The 23,456-nt window shown below is 39.2% G+C and overlaps 1 pseudogene; it reads right to left on the bottom strand.

Annotated features, from left to right (window-relative positions):
- LOC107952932 (DEAD-box ATP-dependent RNA helicase 57-like) overlaps positions 1-23,456 on the bottom strand; it is a 53,474-nt pseudogene that overhangs the window by 2,964 nt on the left and 27,054 nt on the right.

Here is a 23,456-nt window from a genome sequence, read left to right as displayed (position 1 = left end):
CCTACCTATGATGAACCTATATCAGATTCATCTTCTTCTATTGAAACACCATCACCACCCACAAATACTGAACCACATATTGAACCATCACCCATAAATACTGAACCACATGATAAACCACATATTGAACCACCAACTCCAAATGTAACCCGTCCTACAAGAAACAGACAACCACCTCGTTATTTGAATGATTATCAATGCTCTTCTCTGCAGGCTGGTACCAATCTTCCCAAATGTAACCCGTCCTACAAGAAACAGACAACCACCTCGTTATTTGAATGATTATCAATGCTCTTCTCTGCAGGCTGGTACCAATCTTCTCCCAGGTAATAATTACTCTCTTACTCAAACTTTTTCCTATTCAAACCTTTCAGCTACACATTTACACTATACTTTATCCATTACTGCCACTACCGAACCAAAAACATACACACAAGCCGTAAAACATTTACATTGGCGAAAGGCAATGCAAGCTGAGATTACTGCTCTTGAACAAACTAAGACCTGGATTATTACTGAGTTACCACCTGGTAAGCAAGCAATTGGTTGCAAATGGGTTTTTCGAGTCAAACATAAGGCTGATGGCTCAATTGAGCGATACAAAGCTCGCCTGGTTGCTAAGGGATACACACAACGAGAAGGTGTTGATTATTTTGACACTTTCTCTCCGGTTGCAAAGATTACTACTGTGCGACTTCTTCTTGCTTTAGCTGCATCTCAGAATTGGTTTCTCCAGCAGTTAGATGTCAATAATGCGTTCTTACATGGTGAATTGAATGAGGAAGTTTACATGAAGTTTCCCCCTGGATTTGAAGGATCAGACAAGAGCAAAGTCTGCAAATTACAAAAATCTCTATATGGCTTAAAACAAGCTAGCAGACAATGGTTCTCCAAACTTACAGATTTTCTTTTATCCCTTGGCTACAAACAATCCTCCTCTGATCATTCTCTCTTTGTCAAAAAGGAAAATGATTCTTTTACAGCCTTGCTTGTTTATGTTGATGATATGATATTGGCTGGTAATAATCAACATGAAATTTCTACAGTTAAGAGTTTTCTAGATCAGGCATTTAAAATCAAAGATCTTGGTGAGCTTAAGTATTTTCTTGGTCTCAAGCTTACAAGGTCAACTGCAGGAATTCATTTATCTCAAAGAAAGTATTGTCTTGAGATTTTGACTGATAGTGGCTTCATGGAATGTAAACCAGCAAAAACTCCAATGGCAACCAAATCAAGCTCAAAATTACGAAGTGATGACAGTCAATTACTTGCTGATAATACACTCTATAGACAACTGGTTGGTCGACTCATTTATCTTACATCAACACGACCAGACATTTCATTTGCAGTTCAGCAGCTAAGTCAATTCTTGGATAAACCAACTGTGTTGCATCTTCAGGCAGCTCATCATGTATTGCGCTACTTAAAGAACTCTCCTAGTTCTGGAATACTTTTCTCAGCAACTTCTTCTTTGCTACTTCGAGGCTTTAGTGATTCTGATTGGGCTGGTTGTCCAGAAACCAGACGATCTATAAGTGGTTTTTGTATTTTTCTTGGTGACTCCCTTATTAGTTGGAAAGCAAAGAAGCAAACCACAGTGTCTCGCTCATCCTCTGAAGCTGAGTATCGAGCATTAGCAGCAGCAGCTTGTGAAATTCAATGGTTGCACTATCTACTTGATGATCTTCATCAACCAGTTTCTTCATCAACAAGATTGTATTGTGATAATAATTCTACTTTACAGATAGCTGCTAATCCAACATTCCATGAAAGAACAAAACACATCGAGATTGATTGTCATATTGTAAAGGAGAAAGTTTCAACTGGTGTGATACAATTGTTGCCTTGTTCTTCTAAAGATCAGTTGGCTGACATGTTTACCAAATCCTTGGCTACTGCTCCATTTCGAGAAAATTTGTTCAAGCTAGGCATGTTGAATATACATTCTCTAGCTTGAGGGGGGATGTTAGTATATTAAATTAGTATATTGCTAATTTAATTAGTCGAAATAGTCAAAGTTTGTTAGAATTAACAAACTATAGTTTAGTTTGTTAATAGTCAGTTTAGTCAGTTTTCTTCTTTTGTAATTTGTATAAATATATTCATTGAACGAATGAAAATACAAGTAAAAATTTTACCAAATACACAATTTCCACAACTTCAGTTTCAGTAACCACACGAATAAATAAAGACATGGTACTTCCATCTGTTTAAAAAGAAGCAAGTTCTGCAACATACCGATTCGGTGAATGTACGCAGCAGTAGAATCGGGAAAATCATAATTAATCACAGAGTTGACACCTTTGAAGTCCATACCACGGGCAATGACATCGGTGGCGATCAAAACCCACGTTTTGCCAGCTCGGAAGTCATTAACAACATTTTCACGCTGCATTCAATTATAAGATATCAGGATGAAGAAAATAACCATTCAGAAAGGCAAACATAGGTTATACTTTTCGATTATGCACTACAACGAGCACCTAGCCATATATTATGTGAAGGTGAAACATCTTCGATTGTACTTGGAATTCTTTTGTTGGTGCAGCTTCGTTAATAAGCATAGAAATAATCCTTTACCTGTGCTTTAGATAAGTCTGAATGGATGACACCAACTCTAATATTATCGAATTTCAGCTCTTCATACAGTTTATTTGCGCATTCTTTGCTTTGTACAAAGATCAAAACCGGAGGATTCAATCTCTACTGTCAAGCATTTTAGAAGATAAACACAAGAATATGGTTAAGACTTAAGACATAATCGAGATAAAAAAAAACCTACATGGATAACGAGAGAAAAGAACACGATTCCTTTACAATCATATCCTAAACCTCTATCAACTAGAAAACCAAACACAATTTCGAAGGGTAAATAAGATGGATTGTCTATGTGATATATAACATCAAAATAACACAAAAAGTTTCTTTCTCAAAAAATAATAGTTGCAAGAGAAACAAGCTTTCTTAGCATTCATATAATGAGCATACCTCCTGAAAACTTTGGCAAAGTGCAAGTAGTTTCCCTTCTTCAGTTCCGACAAAAACTAACTTTTGATTAACAGATTCAGAAGCCGTATTCCTGGATAAAATAACAAAAAGAAGCGTGTCAAAAAGTATATATCTTTACTACTGAAAAATTATAATCTCATACTTACTTTCTGCCAATAATAACGCGAACAGCATTATGCATTATGGGGTGTGCAAGTTCCTCAACAGAATCAGGTAAAGTAGCATTAAATAATGAGCGTATAATCAAAGGATTAGAACATGCTTTAACCACAGAATCAATCTGCTTTATCAAGCCAAGCTCAAACAGTTTGTCGGACTCATCCAGGACAAGATATTCAACCCTGAAGAAAGAAAAGGAAATTTTATAAAGAAAGCAATGTTCAACTATGAACCTTTTTTCCTTTTAACAATATCAACCCTGAAACATTCGTAAATTGTTCTAACCATTCGGATTAAAACAAAATGTTCTAATCATAGTTTTCTCATAATCATGAGTGCATTAAAAGCATTCAAATAAATTGCTTATAATAAACCAGAACTAATCCAATAGTCGAAAGAGCTTTTAGCATCTACTTAACTACATACTCATCCTATTGGTCTCTCTACAATCTAAGATGAGAAACTAATTGTATCCATAAAGACGATTATAAGTGCCAAACCTGCTCAAATCAAGTTTCCTTTTCTTGATAGCTGAACTCAAGCGAAGTGGCGTGGTTATAAGTATATGACAACGCAGCTTTGTCAAATCCGCGCTTCTTATAGGCTTTTTAGTCAACAATTTTATATAAAATTTATTTCCTCCTGCAAGTTTTTTACACTCTCTGGTCGTCTAAGCAGCTAGCTCACGAGTAGGACACAGTATAACAGCTCTCAAACCTTCAGTCGATGCATGCTGATATATGAATAAAGCTAATCAGAAAACATGACAGTAGTTTTTTTTCGAAAAATGGTTAATTATCAGGTATCCAAAAGAAAGATACCTTGAGTTTCATAAGCATAGGTGATACAAAAGCCAAGGTTTTTTCGGACCCAGTTGGGGCACAAGCAAAGCATTCTCGACCCTTGCACAAACGACGGTAATACATCATTTAAATTTTCAGTTTATGAGAAACTATAGCAAATCTATATAAAGCAAAAACAACCAAATACTGATCCTTTCACTTAATAACCTAATTTCCCATAAAAGAACATTAAAGATGATAGAAAAGAAAGCAGTAGGAGTTAAATAAAAGAAAATACGGATAGAAGAACCGGAATAGCCTGTCGTTGAATTGGTGTTGGCTCTTTAAATCCAAGTTTAGCAAAATTCTGCAATAAATAAGACTCACATCCATATCTGCAAAGAAACAAAATTTAAGAAATAAAGGATAAATTTAAGAAAATGGATAAAGATCAAAACTATACATGAATTTCAACCTTGTTGGAATTACTATACATGAGCTTCAACCTTGTTGGAATTTTTTACAGGATGAAAAACAAAACAAAGTTATCCGGATGAAATATGAAGTTCTTGTTGAAGCTGGAGCAACAAAGCAATAATCCCGGATGAAATATGTGTTAAGTTTCAATCAAATGATCAATGAATCAAGCAAAGAAATATTGTGTTTGAAAGCTCAAAACAGAAGCAAAATCGGATGAACAAATTGAAAGAACAAGTTGACAACTCTTATTACTTGAAAAGTTCAAAATTACATGTACATAAGTAGATGGATTACATTGGTAAAAAACAAAGCTTGCTTGTGCAAGTAAATAACCTGTTAAATCAGCATAATGACTTCCTAAACAGCTACTAAAACAGCTAAGTATCTAACTAAACCTTAGCAAATACAAAAGGTTACATTGAAACAACAAAAGTCAATTGTCAAATGGACATGCCAATCGAATTATTCTTTGGACAATAGAATGCTTCAACTATGATGCTCAGTCACCTGCATGCTCATGCATGATTGCATGGTTGCATGCATGTTGCTGCTGTAGTTGCCACCTTTGAACACTCCTCCTTGGCTACTAAGCAGCTAACTCCAATTTCCTTCCTCAAACACTCGAACCTTGTAGCAGCCAATGGCTTGGTCAGAACATCAGCAAGTTGATCCCTCGAACAACAATGTACCAAGCAAATTTCCTTGGCCAATTCTACCTCTCTCACAAAGTGATATCTGATCTTGAAATGCTTCGTTTTACCATGGAACACAGGGTTCTTGGCAATGGCAACAGCAGACTGGTTATCAACCTTAATCTCAGTTGCTTCCATCTGATTTGCATTCAAGTCATCCAGTAGCTTTCTAAGCCAAATGGCTTGGTTAACAGCAGTAGCAGCTGCAATATACTCAGCCTCAGCAGTGGATTGAGCCACTGTTTGTTGCTTCTTTGAACTCCAACTAAAAACACTTAAGCCTAAACTAAAGAAGTAGCCTGATGTGCTCTTCATATCATCAACTGAGCCAGCCCAGTCGCTGTTCGAATAACCAACAAGTTTCAGCTCCTCTGCTCTTCCAAACTTCACACCAAAATTCAATGTCCCTTTGACATATCTTAGGACCCTTTTTGTTGCTTTAAAATGTGCAACATTGCAGCAGTGCATGAACCTCGAAAGTACGCTAACAGCATACAAGATATCTGGCATTGTTGCTGTCAGGCAGAGTAGACAACCAACCAAACTTCTGTACCCCTTTTCATCAACTCGATCATATTCACTTGTGCTTGACAGCTTCTCTCCTAGTGCAACAGGTGTGCTAACAGGCTTGCACTTTGACATGCTGAATTTGCTTAGAACTTTCAGTGCTAAAGCTTGCTGGCTTATAAAAATCCCTTGTTCTTTCTGATTTACCTCCATGCCAAGGAAGTATGTCATCAAGCCAAGATCAGTCATCTTAAAAATGTCTTGCATTTGCTTCTTGAAGTCTTCAATCAGCTTGTTTTTGCTGCCAGTGACCAGTAAGTCATCAACATACAATGACACAATCAGCAGTGTCTCCTCTCCAGCTTTCTTGACATAAATAGTAGGCTCACTTATGCTCTTTTTGAACCCGAGCCTTGATAAGTAAGTATCGATTCTATCATACCAGGCCCTTGGAGCCTGTTTTAGACCATACAAGGCCTTCTTGAGCCTATAGACCTTATGTTCCTCACCAGAGACCTCAAATCCTTCAGGCTGCTCAATGAAGATTTCGTCTTTGAGAAATCTATTTAAAAATGTTTATTTCATATCTAATTGGTGCACTTTCCACTGTTTTTGAGCTGCTAGGGAAAATAACAGCCTTATGGTGTCCAACCTTGCAATAGGTGCAAAGGTTTCAAAGAAATCGACCCCTTGCTGCTGACTGTAACCTTTCACAAGCAACCTGGCCTTGTGCTTGTTCAGTGACCCATCCGCATTGTTCTTCATCCTGAACATCCATTTGACACAAATAACATTTCTATTTGTAGGCCTATTGACCAACACCCATGTGTCATTTTTCTGAATCATTCTTAATTCAGCTTCCATAGCCTCTTGCTAGCAGTTCTCTTTTGCAGCTTCAGCATAGCAGGATAGCTCAACTATGGTCATGGCACACCTTTCATAGATGTCTGCCAGTGTTCTAGTGCCTCAAATAGGTGCATCATCATAATCATCTTCAGCATCAGCTTCAGTCTCAGCAGGCTGCAGGTCAAGATTATTCTGGTCTTCCTCAAGCAGGCTTGCATCAGTTCCATCCCATTTCCAGTACCCTTCTTCATTAAACTTTACATCCTTGCTTACAATGATCTTCTTGGTTGATGGATCAATGATCCTATAACCCTTCTTCACACTGCTGTAGCCTACAAACACCCCTGGCATGGACCTTTTTTCAAGCTTAGTCATTTTCTCTGCTGGAACCAATGCATAGCACAAACAACCAAATACCTTCAAGTGTGACACTGTTGGTTTTTGTCCAAACCAGACTTCAAAGGGTGTTTTACCCCTCACTGCATTAGTTGGCAGTCTGTTCAGCAAGTAAACAGATATGTTTACTGCCTCAGCCCAAAAGTTGTTAGACATTTCAGCCTCAAACAAAAGACACTTGGCCATATCAAGAACTATTATGTTTTTCCTCTCACGAACACCATTTTGTTGTGATGTGTAGATGGTTGTTAGTTGGTGTTGAATTCCAGCATCATCACATATCTTTTGGAACCTTTGAGACACATACTCCGTTCCATTATTTGACCTTAAGCATTTCAGCTTGCAACTGGCTTGGTTCTCAGCCAATGCTTTGAACTTACAAAAGAAGTCAGCAACATTTGACTTTTGCTTTAGAAAGCTTACCCAGCAGAATCTGCTGCAATCATCAATGAACAGTGCAAAGTACTTGTTGCCATTCAGGAAGGTGGTTTTTATAGGTCCACAGATGTCAGTATAGACCAGCTGGAGCCTCTCTTGAGCTCTCCAAGCTTTGTTGACTAGAAAGGGCAGTCTGGTCTGCTTATCAAGTTGACACACTTCACACACATCCTTCTTTGGTTCAATCCAGGATATGTCTTCTACCAAGCTCATTTTGTGTAGCAGGACAAGTGACTTGTAGTTCACATGGCCCAGCCTCCTATGCCACAAACTTGATTCATCAGCTTGAGCCACATATGTCTTTGGTTCTAGCTGATTCACATCTAAAGTGAAGCTTCGATCATTCATGGCTACTGTTGCTAACACCTAGTCAACAGCATCTTTGATCACACAAACCTTGCCTTCAAAAATAAGAGAATACCCCTTCTCCAATAACTGACCAACACTGAGCAAATTTTGGTCAATGTCAAGTACATAAAGAACCTCAGAGATGGTTTTATTACCTGACTTTGTGTCAATCACAGCCTTGCTTTTGCCTTTAGCCTCTATGAGTTCACCATTCCCTATTTTGACTTTGGACACAAAGGTGGTGTCAAGTTCCTTGAACATGCTTCTATTTGAAGCCATGTGATGTTTATATCCATTATCAATCAGCCACATCTTTCTAACCTTGCTCGAGCTTGCACAACAAGAAGCTGTGAAGACATGCTCTTCTTGTGCTTCAACATCTTCAGCAGTTTGAGCTTGATTCTGATGGTGTAGCCGTGGTTTTGGCTTATTTTTGTAGACTTTTTCAATGTGTCCAAGTTGTTTACAGCCTCTACACTGAATGTCAGGCCTGTACCAACAGTATTTTTCAAGGTGAGTGGTCTTCTTGCAATGAGCACAATGTGGAAACTTTCTTTTGGTAGCTTCTTTCTTGCCCTTGTCCTTTCTTTCTGTCCAAGGCCTCTTGCCTTTGAAACTTGAGCTCGAGTTTGAGCCTTCTCTGCCTCTGGCCTAAAAAGCTCGCTCAGAATACTCCTCCATTCTGTTTGCTCTTCTTTTTTCTTGTTCATAGAGAGCATTTATCAAGTCTGTCAAGGGAATAGTTGATAGGTCCCTCGAGTCCTCCAAGGAAGAGATCTTTGATTCATACTTCTCTAACAGGGTTGTTATGACTTTTTCAACTACCCTCTGGTCACTAAAATCATCCCCAAGCAGTCTTATATTGTTGACTGTGGCCATGATCCTGTCAGCGTACTGCTTGACAGTCTCTGACTCCTTCATCCTCGGATTCTCGAAGTCCCTTCTCAAGTTTATTAGTTGTTGTTGCCTAGTCTTCTTTGATCCTTGAAACTCCTCCTTGAGTTTGTCCCATGCTTGCTTTGGATTGTCCTAGGCCATTATTCTTGTGAATATCACATCTGAAATGTGACAGCCCAAAATTGCCCCTAGTCGGGAAGTGGTTTCGGGACCACAAAACCGAGTCATAAAAATAATTGATTTCCATATTCTATGCTTATTATGTGTGTACATGAGTATGTGGAAGTTTCATTCTCCAATTTTGCCAATTGCATGAGAAATTATTAAATAGGGATTGATATGAGACATGGTGAAAATATGATAGGCTAATTTAAAATGGTCTATTAATGCATGTTGTGAAAATGATGGGTTTGCATGTCAAATTACCCAAAATTTGAGCTAGTGGTTGGCCATGCTATGGGTGGAAACATGTTGGGAACATGTTGGCCTAGTGAGGTATGTAGGAAAAAAATAAAATAAGGGGCATGGGCATAAAATAATAAAAAGGAGTATGATGAATACAAAAAAAAAATGTGTGTAGTTGTTTCCCCCCCCCCATTGCCGTGAGCTAAAGAAAGGAAAAGAAAAACTTGTTCATCCTTTTTCATCCTCTTTTGACCGAAAATTCTAAGGAAGGAGGAAGGAGTTCTTGCTTCATGTTTGGTTTGGAAGAGGATTAGGAGGAAGTTTGGCCATGCATGTAACTAGATTGAGGTATGTTTGATATTATTCTTTGAGATTCATGCATATTTTAGTTGTTAGCTTGAGTTCTACCTAGCCCATGGTCTAAATCTTGCTATGTGATGGAAATGACACTCGGCCATGGATGCATCATTCTTCGTTGATGTTTGATGTTGTGGTAATGAGGCATGAAGATGAGTTAAGATTCGGCCTAGGTGGAGTTTGTGTTAATGCCATTGCATGCTAAATATGAAGCTTGTTAATGATGCATGTGATGGTGGCTTGATGATTCTTGAACCTCCTTTTTAGCATTTTTGAGTGAGCACATATGTGCATTGGTTGCTAAATGGAGAAGAATCGGCTAGCAAGTTGTGTGCTAAGGCCGAATATAACTTTTGCATGTTAATGAGCAATGCATGTGTTAAATTGATGGAAAGGGAGAGGATGCTTTACTAGTGTGTATATGTGTGTATTAGCCAAGTTTTGAACTTGAAACAAAAGGGTGTTTAGTCAATACAAGTGACCATACTTGTAGAATGTATTAAGTGTTGAAATCGGCCCCAAAATAGACATGCATATTCGGCCAAGGGGGAAAAATTTGCTAAAATGTTGAGTTTGATTCATGATTCCGTACATATGTGACTTTAATGTCTAATGTATAAATATGAGCTAAGTGCCTTGTGTTCCTCTTTTCGATGCTCAAATGATTAAATCAATTTATTTGTTTAATTAAGCTCAAGAGCAAAGGGGAACTAAATCCGATAAAGGGAAGGAAAAAGTGGTCGAATAGCTATCGGAATCGTTCGACAACACCCGAGGTAAGTTCTTGAGTAAGAGAGCTTAAATTAAGATTTGATTAGATCATGTTTTAAGCAAACAAAATCATGCTCTTTGTGTGTGGCTATTGAGCCGAATTTGCAAGAATGATAAATGTTTTGTGTTTGAGTTTTGCTAACGAAAATGAAATACGAATGGGCCATGATTTATTGTTAAATGTGCATGGTTATTTGAATGTTGTCCGGGCTAAGTCCCGAAGGCTTTGTGCTAAGTGTGTAACACCCCGAACCCGAAACCGACACCGGAGTCGAACACGAGGTGTTAACTGACTTTAACCCCTTATAAAATTTATTTTCCAGACACTGCCCAATCTGAGTACTAGTCGTTTTAAAAATCATATCTTGAGTTTCGTAACTCGAAAATCAGTTTCGTAATTTTTCCCAGAAACTAGACTCATGTGCCCATCTATGTAATTTTTTCTAGAATTTTTGGTCGGGCCAATTAGTACAGTTTATTAGTCAAAGTCTCCCAAGTTGCAGGGGTCGACTACACTGACCTTTGCCCATTACGACTTGGATATCTCCCTGCACGGGGCTTCAATACTGATGCTGTTTGTTTCTATGAAAACTAGACTCAGAGAGGAATCTGTACATATATGGTACGACCCCTAATTATCTCTGGTTAATTTATAATGAATTTCCAAAGTTGGAGCAGGGAATCCAGAAACCGGTCTGGCCCTGTCCCACAAAAATCTGATTATCTCTTAATATACTGCCCATATGATCTTTTCGTTACTTCCTCATGAAAACAGACTCATCGAGCTTCGATTACATAATTTATTCATCAATTAATTCCACTCCTACTATTTTTAGTGATTTTTCAATCTCATGACACTGCTGCTGCCAGCATCTGTTACGAAAGTAACTAGGTCCATTTCATGCCTACCCTTGATCCAACTCAATCGAACATTCGTGCCATTTTCGCATGGCTTAAAGTTTACATGCCAAAGTTCAAACACAACATAATAGCTTATACATGCCAAAATGTTCTTCTAAGCCAACTAAGAAGAAAGTACCAAAACTTGCTATCCGGTGTGATGACTTCGATGACGGCCTGACCCCGCAAAAATAGATGAGTCCAAGCAACCTATAATGGGTGACAAGGAAACACCGAGTGAGTTTGTAACTCAGTAAGTCATAAGCAATGCACTACCATCCATCAATAACATTATCACAAGAGGAAACAAAATGGAACGAGACAATTTACTCCATCCATACCGAACCATACCATAGTTCCTCCAACCTATCGATTCATTTTCATATCAATTCATGCATTCACATTCCATATACTCATCAATAGGACATTGAAGCATTTTCGTAAATCAATTTATTTTCGTTACAATCAAACGACTAAACGGCCTTTCACCCATCCTACGATAAATTTTATGTACGTGACTTCAAGTATATTTGTCACATAGATTCAAACTTACCGAGCTCAACACCAAGTATAAGCGTAGCACCTATTAGCCATGTACTCAAGACACTTACCCGATCCGCTGTCCGCGATCGACTCAATAGTGTCGCACACATAGTGTCCATAATGATTCACGAATGTATATTGAGTCCGCACACTCAGTGCTATATGATCAACTCGCACACTTAGTGCTACGTAATCAAATCGCACACTTAGTGCTACATAGTCAAACTCGCACACTTAGTGCCGCATGGTCAATTCGCACACTTAGTGCATCATATTCATTTCGCACACTTAGTGCAACATAGTCAAATCGCACACTTAGTGCTGTACAATTTAATCCCGCGCACTTAGCGCCAATCTCATGGTCATAAATGGTTATACCCGCACGTTTAGTGCCGAGATCAACAACTCAGTACATCTTACCTCTTTTCTTTTCATTCAACAATTTCATCATCACATACGTACATGCAATTATATATATGTATATTTATTCATTCCATTCAGCATCAATACATAAACATTATGACCATTTGAAATAATACCAACTACATGCTTAATGACTTACCTTGTGTTGGGTAAGACGGTTCCAACTCGGCTACTCAGTGATCTTTTCTTTGCCTTTGCTTGATTCTCCTCCTTTAACTTCTTGAGCTAAATCGATAAATTAACTAGTTTAACCATCTTGCTAAACATTCATACTTCAATTACACATGCATGTGTATGTTTGTATATTTGGCAATGACAATGGTAATATAGCAAACCTTAATTTAACTTATAATTGTTCATAACACATTTAAAGCATCCACTCCATTCCATCATTTTAAAGCACATACATTACTCAATATTATCCAAATTCACATTCGACATTTTCACAAACACACATCCCGATTTCATTCACTCATCTCTAATGTTAATTAAGAAATGCCGAATGTCACCAACTAAATGGCATACACACCCACCCACATGCATAAAAGTCATCCACACCTCCTATAGCTCATTCGGCCTTCACCTTTGCTAGTTTTCCCCATTTTTTTTGTCGGTTATATATACATAGTCCTAAGGTAATATCACGAATGGGCTTACATATATATGTATATATATATATATATAGCCGAATATGCAAAGCTTAAACTCAACATCACATAAGCTCCTAAGTGATGGCCGAATATGTATATCTATATATATTCATCAACTATACTATTACCTTTAATTTATCTAATCACACAATTTCATCTCATGAACACTTGACCCATTCTCACAAAAATGAAACAACAACTAAAATGAACATCCCATTTTTACCCCATATGGCCGATTACTTCATTAGTTACCAAGCTAACAATTCAACAATTTCAACCTCATTACAACCTCTACCTATCCAATATAACATGAACACAATCCTCCACCCCTAAATTAGATTCGGCAATCACTTAACCCATTTTAACCTCAACCTTCAAGTTAAAAGCAATTAACCACTCACCATATCCTACATTACTATCCATTTTAATGACATTACACATCTACTAAGAGTTTCAAGCTTCTTGGCCGAATTTCAACCTCAAAATCCTAAGTCTAATCTATAGGATGAGTAGAATTTAAACTAACCATCTCAAACATGCATAGATTTTCAAGAATCATTCAATACATACCTCATTCTAGCCATCTTCCAAGCCAAAATCCAATAACCAAATCTCCCTTCCTTCTCCTCACTCACGGCAATAGCCAAAGAAAAAAAAGATGAACACTCCCTCTTCCCTCCTTATTTTATTCATCTCTTCCTTTTTAATTCCTTTCTTTAATTTATTTTAATTTACTTACCAATATTAAATAATAAACAACATAAACTTGGAGGAATGGAGTCATGCTTGGCCGGCCACTTATCAAGAATTGGGCACTTTGACATGCAAGTCCCCTTTTTCTTCCACATGCACTAATAGGTCCTCATGCATTGACCTATCACATTTTAAAATTTTCTCATATAAGTGACCATATCCGGACTAAGATCCGAAGGCATTTGTGCGAGATGCTAATTCCGGGCTAAGCCCGAAGGCATTTGTGCGAGATACTAATTCCGGGCTAAGCCCGAAGGCATTTGTGCGAGATACTAATTCCGGGCTAAGCCCGAAGGCATTTGTGCGAGTTACTAAATCCGGGTTAAGTCCCGAAGGCATTTGTGCGAATTACTATAACCGGGCTAAGTCCCGAAGGCATTTGAACGAGGAGCTATATCCGGTTAAATTCCGAAGGTACGTGATTTGGGAATGAATGAACTTGCTGTAAAATTCCAGTTAATACTCTCGAAACATCCCGACATTGAGGTATGTTTCGTATGTGCTTGAATGTAGTTGAGCCCTTACAAATAAGTATTCGCTCAGTTGATAAACGAGCTAACGGCCTTTGGCCGAGTTGATCTTTTGTGTATGTACATAAGGGTTGATAATGTGAAGCAAGTACGATATTGTAAATTTGTGCATATGAAATTATCCGTTTAGCTATATGAATGCTATACTTTTGTTGTGCTGGAATTCCTTGCTCAAAACTTACTAAGCATAAATTGCTTACTCCGTTTCATTGCTCCTCTGTTTTATAGATTTGGTTCTCTAGCTATCGGACTCGGGATCTTGAGGTCAAAGTTGCCCACACTATCAAAGCCCCCCTTTTGGTACAATTTTGGTTGAACTTCGAAATGGCATGTATAGGACTACCCGTTTGTTGTGGGTCGTGGACCCTTTGGACTTGTATAAATTTTGGATAGCCATGCGAAAATGGCTTATATGTGTTTGAGTATATTGTTATAATCATTTGGTGTGGATATGCTTGACAAGGATTGGCCATGGGGATGGTTAATCACTTTCATAAATTGTGCTATTTATGCAAAAAGGGCTAGTTGAATCATGGAAACCATGAAATAGGTAAAGTCTACCTTAAAGGCAGATGCTGACAGCAGCAGTGATGTAGATTTGGAAAATCACTAAAAATAGTAGGAAGGGAATTAAATAGTGAATAAATTATTTAAACAAACCTTTATGAATCTACTTTCATAGGAAAGTAACGAAACCATCATACGGACAGTATGTTAAGAGATATTCAGGTTCTCGTGAGACAGGGCCAGAACGGTTTCTGGATTTCCTGCTCCGAATTTTGGAAATTCATTATAAATTAACCAGAGATAATTAGGAGTCATACCATATATTTATAGATTCCTCTCTGAGTCTAGTTTCTATAGAAACAAACGGCATCAGTATTGGAGCCCTGTACAAGGAGATATCCAAGTCGTAATGCGCAAAGGTCAGGGTAGTCGATCCCTGTAACATGGGAGACTTTGACTAATAAACTATACTAATTGGCCCGACCAAAAATTCTAGAAAAAAATATGTAGATGGGCATATGAGTCTAGTTTCAGAGAAAAATCACGAAACTGATTTTCAAGTTGTGAAACTCAAGATATGATTTTTAAAGCGACTATTACGCAGATTGGCAGTGTCTGGAAAATTTTTAAAAGTCTGTTAACACCTCGTGTTCGACTCCGGTGACGGTCTCGGGTTCGGGGTGTTACATTTGATTGGTATCAGAGCTACGGTTTAGTCGATTCTAGGACTACCGTAATGCGTTGGGTCTAGCTCTACATGCCATTTTATGTGATTACTTGATAGTGTGGTGATTTCTGACAATTGTAAATGTGTTTATTTATAGTAATGGATCCTGATCCCGACCGAGGGGTAGCTGATGATCTTGAGAGTGTAGCGCTTGCTCCCGCACAAGGGACAGCGCCGGCGGACTCTCAACCTAATGCTAGTAACCCGAATGAGGAAGCTAGACAAGCTTTCTATAGCGTGATGAATGATTGGTTCAACCAACACATTCGAACTAATACGGCTGTTCCACAACCTCCATTCCCGACTAATACCACCCCTGCACCTACAATACCTCTGGTAACTGACCAAATAAGGTCAAATAAGCCCCCAGTTGATAGAATCCGAAAACATGGGGCTACTGAATTTAAGGCTACAGATAGCGACGATGCCGAGCAAGCTGAATTTTGGTTGGACAACACTATCCGGGTACTCGATGAGCTATCTTGTACACCCGATGAATCCCTGAAGTGTACTATCTCCTTGCTACGTGATTCTGCCTACTATTGGTGGAGTACTCTGACTTCTGTTGTGCCCCGAGAGCAAGTAACTTGGGAGTTTTTCCAAACTGAGTTTCGGAAAAAGTATATCAGTCAGAGATTTGTTGATCAAAAACGGAAGGAATTTCTTGAGCTTAAGCAAGGTTCCATGTCGGTTACTGATTACGAGCGAAAATTTGTTAGACTTAGCAAATACGTTCGGGAATGTGTTTCGTCCGAGGCTATCATGTGTAAACGCTTCGAGGATGGGCTGAATGAAGATATAAAAATGTTCGTTGGCGTTCTTGAAATACGAGAATTCGTAGTACTTGTCGAGCGAGCTTGTAAAACCGAAGAGCTTAGAAAAGAAAAACAAAAAGTTGATGAGGGAACTAGAGAGTTTCTTAAAAGATCCTCGGGAAAGTCTATTCAACAGGCATCGAAGAAATTTCGAGATGATGTGGGCTGGTCGAGAGGCACTTCGGGCCTTTTTAGACGAGATCGTGATCGACCCCCTGTGGGTACACGAGGCACTTCGGTCGCCAGTGTTGGGGATGAACGTCGAGACAGAACGAAATGTCGATATTGCGATAAATGGCATTCAGGGAGTTGTAGATTCCCTAACCGCTCCTGTTACAAGTGCGGATCAGTTGACCACTTCATTAAAGATTGCCCGAGGTTGTTTGAACAGAATGAAAATCAGAGTGGGAAACCGGGTGCTACCACTGCTCGAGGTAGACCATCTAAAAATACGGGCAATGCTGGTGGTGGTCAGAGAGGATCTAGAGATGCTACGACCAGATCCGAGGCTCGTGCGCCTGCTAGAGCTTATGCTATACGTGCCCGCGAGGATGCTTCTTCGCCTGATGTTATTACCGGTACTTTTACTCTCTTGGATACTAATGTAATTGCTTTGATTGACCCCGGTTCTACTCATTCTTACATATGTGAAACCTTAGCATCCAGTAAGACTTTACCTATTGAGTCTACTAAATTCGTAATTCGGGTGTCAAATCCCTTGGGTCGTTACGTGCTTGTCGACAAAGTGTGTAAGAAATGTTCCCTAGAAATTCGAGGTTCCTGTTTTCCGGCGGACTTGATGCTTTTGCCATTTGATGAATTTGATGTTATTCTTGGTTTGGATTGGTTGACCGCGCATGATGCGGTTGTGAATTGCAAAAGCAAGACTATTGATTTGAGGTGCGCAAATAACGAAGTAATTCGAGTTGAGTCTACGGACTTGGAGGGGATACCAGCTGTAATATCAGCAATGTTGGCCCAGAAATATGTAAGAAAAGGGTACGAAGCATACCTTGCGTATGTACTTGATGACAAAGAATTAGAAAAGAAACCCGAATCTGTGCCGGTGGTTTGTGAATACCCGGATGTTTTTCCTGAAGGATTACCGGGTTTACCACCTGTTCGGGAGGTAGAGTTTGGTATTGAGCTTGTACCTGGGACTACGCCGATTTCGATAGCTCCGTATCGTATGGCACCCACTGAGTTAAAAGAGTTGAAAGCTCAGATGCAAGAATTGACGGGTAGAGGTTTTGCTCGACCAAGTTTCTCACCTTGGGGTGCACCAGTATTGTTCGTGAAAAAGAAGGACGGAACCATGAGGTTGTGCATTGACTATCGTCAACTGAATAAAGTGACGATAAAGAACAAATATCCGTTACCGCGTATCGATGATTTGTTCGACCGACTGAAGGGAGCCTCAATGTTCTCAAAAATAGATTTGAGATCGGGCTATTATCAGTTGCGAATTCGAGATTCGGACATACCCAAAACTGCCTTCAGAACGAGATATGGTCACTACGAGTTCTTAGTGATGCCGTTTGGGCTCACTAATGCCCCTGCGGTATTTATGGATTTGATGAATCGGATCTTCAGACCATATTTGGATCGGTTCATAGTTGTGTTCATTGATGACATCTTGGTCTATTCAAGAGATGAGACCGAACATGCTGAGCACCTGAGACTGGTGTTGCAAATTTTGCGGGATAAGCAGTTATATGCTAAGTTCAGTAAGTGTGAGTTCTGGTTAAGAGAGGTTAGCTTCTTGGGTCATGTGGTATCCGCATCGGGTATTCAAGTTGACCCGAGCAAAATTTCAGCCATGCTTAACTGAAAGCCTCCAAGAAATATTACCGAAGTTCGGAGCTTTTTAGGGCTCGCCGGTTATTACCGACGATTTGTCAAAGGTTTCTCGATGATAGCCACACCAATGATGAAGCTACTTCAAAAGGATGTTAAGTTCGAATGGACGGAGAAATGTCAGAAAAGTTTCGATCAACTGAAAACTCATTTGACTGAAGCTCCAATTTTAGTGCAACCCGAATCAGGCAAAGAGTTTGTCATTTATAGTGACGCATCCCTACTTGGGTTGGGTTGCGTATTGATGCAAGAAGGTCGAGTTGTGGCCTATGCGTCGAGACAATTAAAGCCACATGAGAAAAATTATCCGACCCATGATCTTGAACTAGCTGCCATCGTATTTGCTTTAAAAATATGGCGACATTACTTATTTGGTGAAAAGTGCCATGTATTTTCGGATCACAAAAGTCTCAAATATTTGATGACTCAAAGAGACTTAAATCTGCGACAAAGACGTTGGCTTGAGTTGTTGAAAGATTACGAGCTTGTCATTGATTACCACCCGGGAAAGGCTAATGTGGTTGCGGACGCCTTAAGCCGGAAGTCATTGGTTGCTTTACGAGCAATGAATGTGCATTTGTCTGTTCTACCTGACAATGTGTTAGTTGCTGAATTAAAAGCCAAACCATTATTGATTCATCAAATTCGTGAAGCCCAGAAAGTTGATGATGAATTGGTTGTAAAACGGGCTGAGTGTGCTCCGAACAAGGAATCGGAGTTTCAAATTGATGATGATGATTGTTTGAGGTTCAGAAGTCATTTGTGTGTTCCAAGGAGTTCGGAACTCATTTCGATGATTCTGAACGAAGCCCATTGTAGCCGAATGTCAAGTCACCCGGGGAGTACGAAAATGTACAACGATTTGAAACGTTGGTTTTGGTGGCATGGTATGAAACGAGACATCTCCGACCTTGTTTCGAGATGTTTAATATGTCAACAAGTGAAAGCGGAACATCAAGTGCCTTCAGGATTACTTCAGCCGATCATGATACCCGAGTGGAAATGGGATCGAGTCACAATGGACTTTGTGTCCGGACTGCCATTGTCAACAAGTAAGAAGGATGCGATTTGGGTTGTTGTCGATAGACTGACTAAGTCGGCTCACTTTATCCCCGTGTGTATGGATTTTTCATTGGATAGACTAGTTGAATTGTACGTTTCTCAGATTGTGAGATTACACGGGGTACCTATTTCTATCGTGTCGGATAGAGATTCGAGATTCACCTCACGATTTTGGAAGAAATTGCAAGAAGCTTTGGGTACCAAGCTGCATTTAAGCACTGCTTTTCACCCCCAAACCGATGGTCAATCCGAGCGGATAATTCAGATACTTGAGGATATGTTGAGATGTTGCATCCTCGAGTTCAGTAGTTCATGGGAACGGTATTTACCTTTGATTGAATTTGCTTACAACAATAGTTTTCAATCAAGTATTAAGATGGCACCTTACGAGGTTTTGTACGGTCGTAAATGCCGTACACCATTGTTTTGGACCGAGCTCGGTGAAAGTAAAATTTTCGGAGTTGATTTGATTAAGGATGCCGAACAGAAAGTAAAGGTAATCCGTGAAAGTCTGAAAGCAGCCACAGATCGTCAAAAATCGTATGCGGATTTGAAACGAAAGGACATTGAATATCAGGTGGGAGATAAAGTGTTCCTTAAAGTTTTGCCTTGGAAAAAGGTACTCAGGTTTGGCCGTAAGGGCAAGTTGAACCCGAGATTCATTGGGCCGTACGAAATCTCTGAACGAGTTGGTCCGGTTGCGTATAGATTGATTTTGCCCCCTGATCTTGAAAAGATTCACGACGTCTTTCATGTTTCGATGCTTCGACGCTATCGATCTGATCCATCGCATATAATTAGCCCATCAGAGGTTGAAATTCAAGCCGATATGAGTTATGAAAAAGAACCGATGCGTGTCCTAGCTCGTGAAGTGAAAGAGTTGCGAAACAAAAGGGTTCCGTTAGTTAAGGTGTTATGGCTCAAACACGGGATCGAGGAACCTACTTGGGAAACCGAGAGCTCGATGAAAGAACGATACCCAAACCTATTTACCGGTAAGATTTTCGGGGACGAAAATTTCTGAAGTGGGGGAGAGTTGTGACAGCCCAAAATTGACCCTAGTCGGGAAGTGGTTTCGGGACCACAAAACCGAGTCATAAAAATAATTGATTTCCATATTCTATGCTTATTATGTGTGTACATGAGTATGTGGAAGTTTCATTCTCCAATTTTGCCAATTGCATGAGAAATTATTAAATAGGGATTGATATGAGACATGGTGAAAATATGATAGGCTAATTTAAAATGGTCTATTAATGCATGTTGTGAAAATGATGGGTTTGCATGTCAAATTACCCAAAATTTGAGCTAGTGGTTGGCCATGCTATGGGTGGAAACATGTTGGGAACATGTTGGCCTAGTGAGGTATGTAGGAAAAAAATAAAATAAGGGGCATGGGCATAAAATAATAAAAAGGAGTATGATGAATACAAAAAAAAAATGTGTGTAGTTGTTTCCCCCCCCCATTGCCGTGAGCTAAAGAAAGGAAAAGAAAAACTTGTTCATCCTTTTTCATCCTCTTTTGACCGAAAATTCTAAGGAAGGAGGAAGGAGTTCTTGCTTCATGTTTGGTTTGGAAGAGGATTAGGAGGAAGTTTGGCCATGCATGTAACTAGATTGAGGTATGTTTGATATTATTCTTTGAGATTCATGCATATTTTAGTTGTTAGCTTGAGTTCTACCTAGCCCATAGTCTAAATCTTGCTATGTGATGGAAATGACACTCGGCCATGGATGCATCATTCTTCGTTGATGTTTGATGTTGTGGTGATGAGGCATGAAGATGAGTTAAGATTCGGCCTAGGTGGAGTTTGTGTTAATGCCATTGCATGCTAAATATGAAGCTTGTTAATGATGCATGTGATGGTGGCTTGATGATTCTTGAACCTCCTTTTTAGCATTTTTGAGTGAGCACATATGTGCATTGGTTGCTAAATGGAGAAGAATCGGCTAGCAAGTTGTGTGCTAAGGCCGAATATAACTTTTGCATGTTAATGAGCAATGCATGTGTTAAATTGATGGAAAGGGATAGGATGCTTTACTAGTGTGTATATGTGTGTATTAGCCAAGTTTTGAACTTGAAACAAAAGGGTGTTTAGTCAATACAAGTGACCATACTTGTAGAATGTATTAAGTGTTGAAATCAGCCCCAAAATAGACATGCATATTCGGCCAAGGGGGAAAAATTTGCTAAAATGTTGAGTTTGATTCATGATTCCGTACATATGTGACTTTAATGTCTAATGTATAAATATGGGCTAAGTGCCTTGTGTTCCTCTTTTCGATGCTCAAATGATTAAATCAATTTATTTGTTTAATTAAGCTCAAGAGCAAAGGGGAACTAAATCCGATAAAGGGAAGGAAAAAGTGGTCGAATAGCTATCGGAATCGTTCGACAACACCCGAGGTAAGTTCTTGAGTAAGAGAGCTTAAATTAAGATTTGATTAGATCATGTTTTAAGCAAACAAAATCATGCTCTTTGTGTGTGGCTATTGAGCTGAATTTGCAAGAATGATAAATGTTTTGTGTTTGAGTTTTGCTAACGAAAATGAAATACGAATGGGCCATGATTTATTGTTAAATGTGCATGGTTATTTGAATGTTGTCCGGGCTAAGTCCCGAAGGCTTTGTGCTAAGTGACCATATCCGGACTAAGATCCGAAGGCATTTGTGCGAGATACTAATTCCGGGCTAAGCCCGAAGGCATTTGTGCGAGATACTAATTCCGGGCTAAGCCCGAAGGCATTTGTGCGAGATACTAATTCCGGGCTAAGCCCGAAGGCATTTGTGCGAGTTACTAAATCCGGGTTAAGTCCCGAAGGCATTTGTGCGAATTACTATAACCGGGCTAAGTCCCGAAGGCATTTGAACAAGGAGCTATATCCAGTTAAATTCCGAAGGTACGTGATTTGGGAATGAATGAACTTGCTGTAAAATTCCAGTTAATACTCTCGAAACATCCCGACATTGAGGTATGTTTCGTATGTGCTTGAATGTAGTTGAGCCCTTACAAATAAGTATTCGCTCAGTTGATAAACGAGCTACCGGCCTTTGGCCGAGTTGATCTTTTGTGTATGTACATAAGGGTTGATAATGTGAAGCAAGTACGATATCGTAAATTTGTGCATATGAAATTATCCGTTTAGCTATATGAATGCTATACTTTTGTTGTGCTGGAATTCCTTGCTCAAAACTTACTAAGCATAAATTGCTTACTCCGTTTCATTGCTCCTCTGTTTTATAGATTTGGTTCTCCAGCTATCGGACTCGGGATCTTGAGGTCAAAGTCGCCCACACTATCAAAGCCCCCCTTTTGGTACAATTTTGGTTGAACTTCGAAATGGCATGTATAGGACTACCCGTTTGTTGTGGGTCGTGGACCCTTTGGACTTGTATAAATTTTGGATAGCCATGCGAAAATGGCTTATATGTGTTTGAGTATATTGTTATAATCATTTGGTGTGGATATGCTTGACAAGGATTGGCCATGGGGATGGTTAATCACTTTCATAAATTGTGCTATTTATGCAAAAAGGGCTAGTTGAATCATGGAAACCATGAAATAGGTAAAGTCTACCTTAAAGGCAGATGCTGACAGCAGCAGTGATGTAGATTTGGAAAATCACTAAAAATATTAGGAAGGGAATTAAATAGTGAATAAATTATGTAAACAAACCTTGATGAATCTACTTTCATAGGAAAGTAACGAAACCATCATACGGACAGTATGTTAAGAGATATTCAGGTTCTCGTGAGACAGGGCCAGAACGGTTTCTGGATTTCCTGTTCCGACTTTGGAAATTCATTATAAATTAACCAGAGATAATTAGGAGTCATACCATATATTTATAGATTCCTCTCTGAGTCTAGTTTCTATAGAAACAAACGACATCAGTATTGGAGCCCTGTACAATTAGATATCCAAGTCGTAATGCGCAAAGGTCAGGGTAGTCGATCCCTGTAACATGGGAGACTTTGACTAATAAACTGTACTAATTGGCCCGACCAAAAATTCTAGAAAAAAATATGTAGATGGGCATATGATTCTAGTTTCAGGGAAAAATCACGAAACTGATTTTCGAGTTGTGAAACTCAAGATATGATTTTTAAAGCGACTATTACGCAGATTGGCAGTGTCAGGAAAATTTTTAAAAGTCTGTTAACACCTCGTGTTCGACTCCGGTGACGGTCTCGGGTTCGGGGTGTTACATGAAACTCCACTTTGAAGGCATGACATGGCCTTGTACTTCTTTGCACAGTCTTTATTAAACTGCCTGATCTGAGCAATGGTCGGGTTTGCTTTCAAAGGAGGTGGCTCAGTGTCATTTTGGATCACATTCCGCAGGTCATGTGCCTGCAGGTATGTCCTCATTTTCACAGCCCGGATATTGTAGTTTTCACCAGCAAAAATAGGGGGTGGTGGTGGTGAGAAGCTCATACTTACAGCAACTAAAAAACAAGCCAACAACAACAGCTCCTGCTTCTTTCTTTCAAACATGAGTTAACCATAAATTTGTGCACACCAAGGCCCTCAAAGACAACTGGCTCTGATACCATTTGCTGGAATTTTTCACAGGATGAAAAATAAAACAAAGTTATCC

Source organism: Gossypium hirsutum, chromosome A07 (assembly GCF_007990345.1).
Source record: "Gossypium hirsutum isolate 1008001.06 chromosome A07, Gossypium_hirsutum_v2.1, whole genome shotgun sequence".
NCBI classification, from domain to species: domain Eukaryota; kingdom Viridiplantae; phylum Streptophyta; class Magnoliopsida; order Malvales; family Malvaceae; genus Gossypium; species Gossypium hirsutum.
The sequence above is the reverse complement of the archived record's forward strand: the minus strand, read 5'-3'. Positions and strand labels throughout refer to the sequence as shown.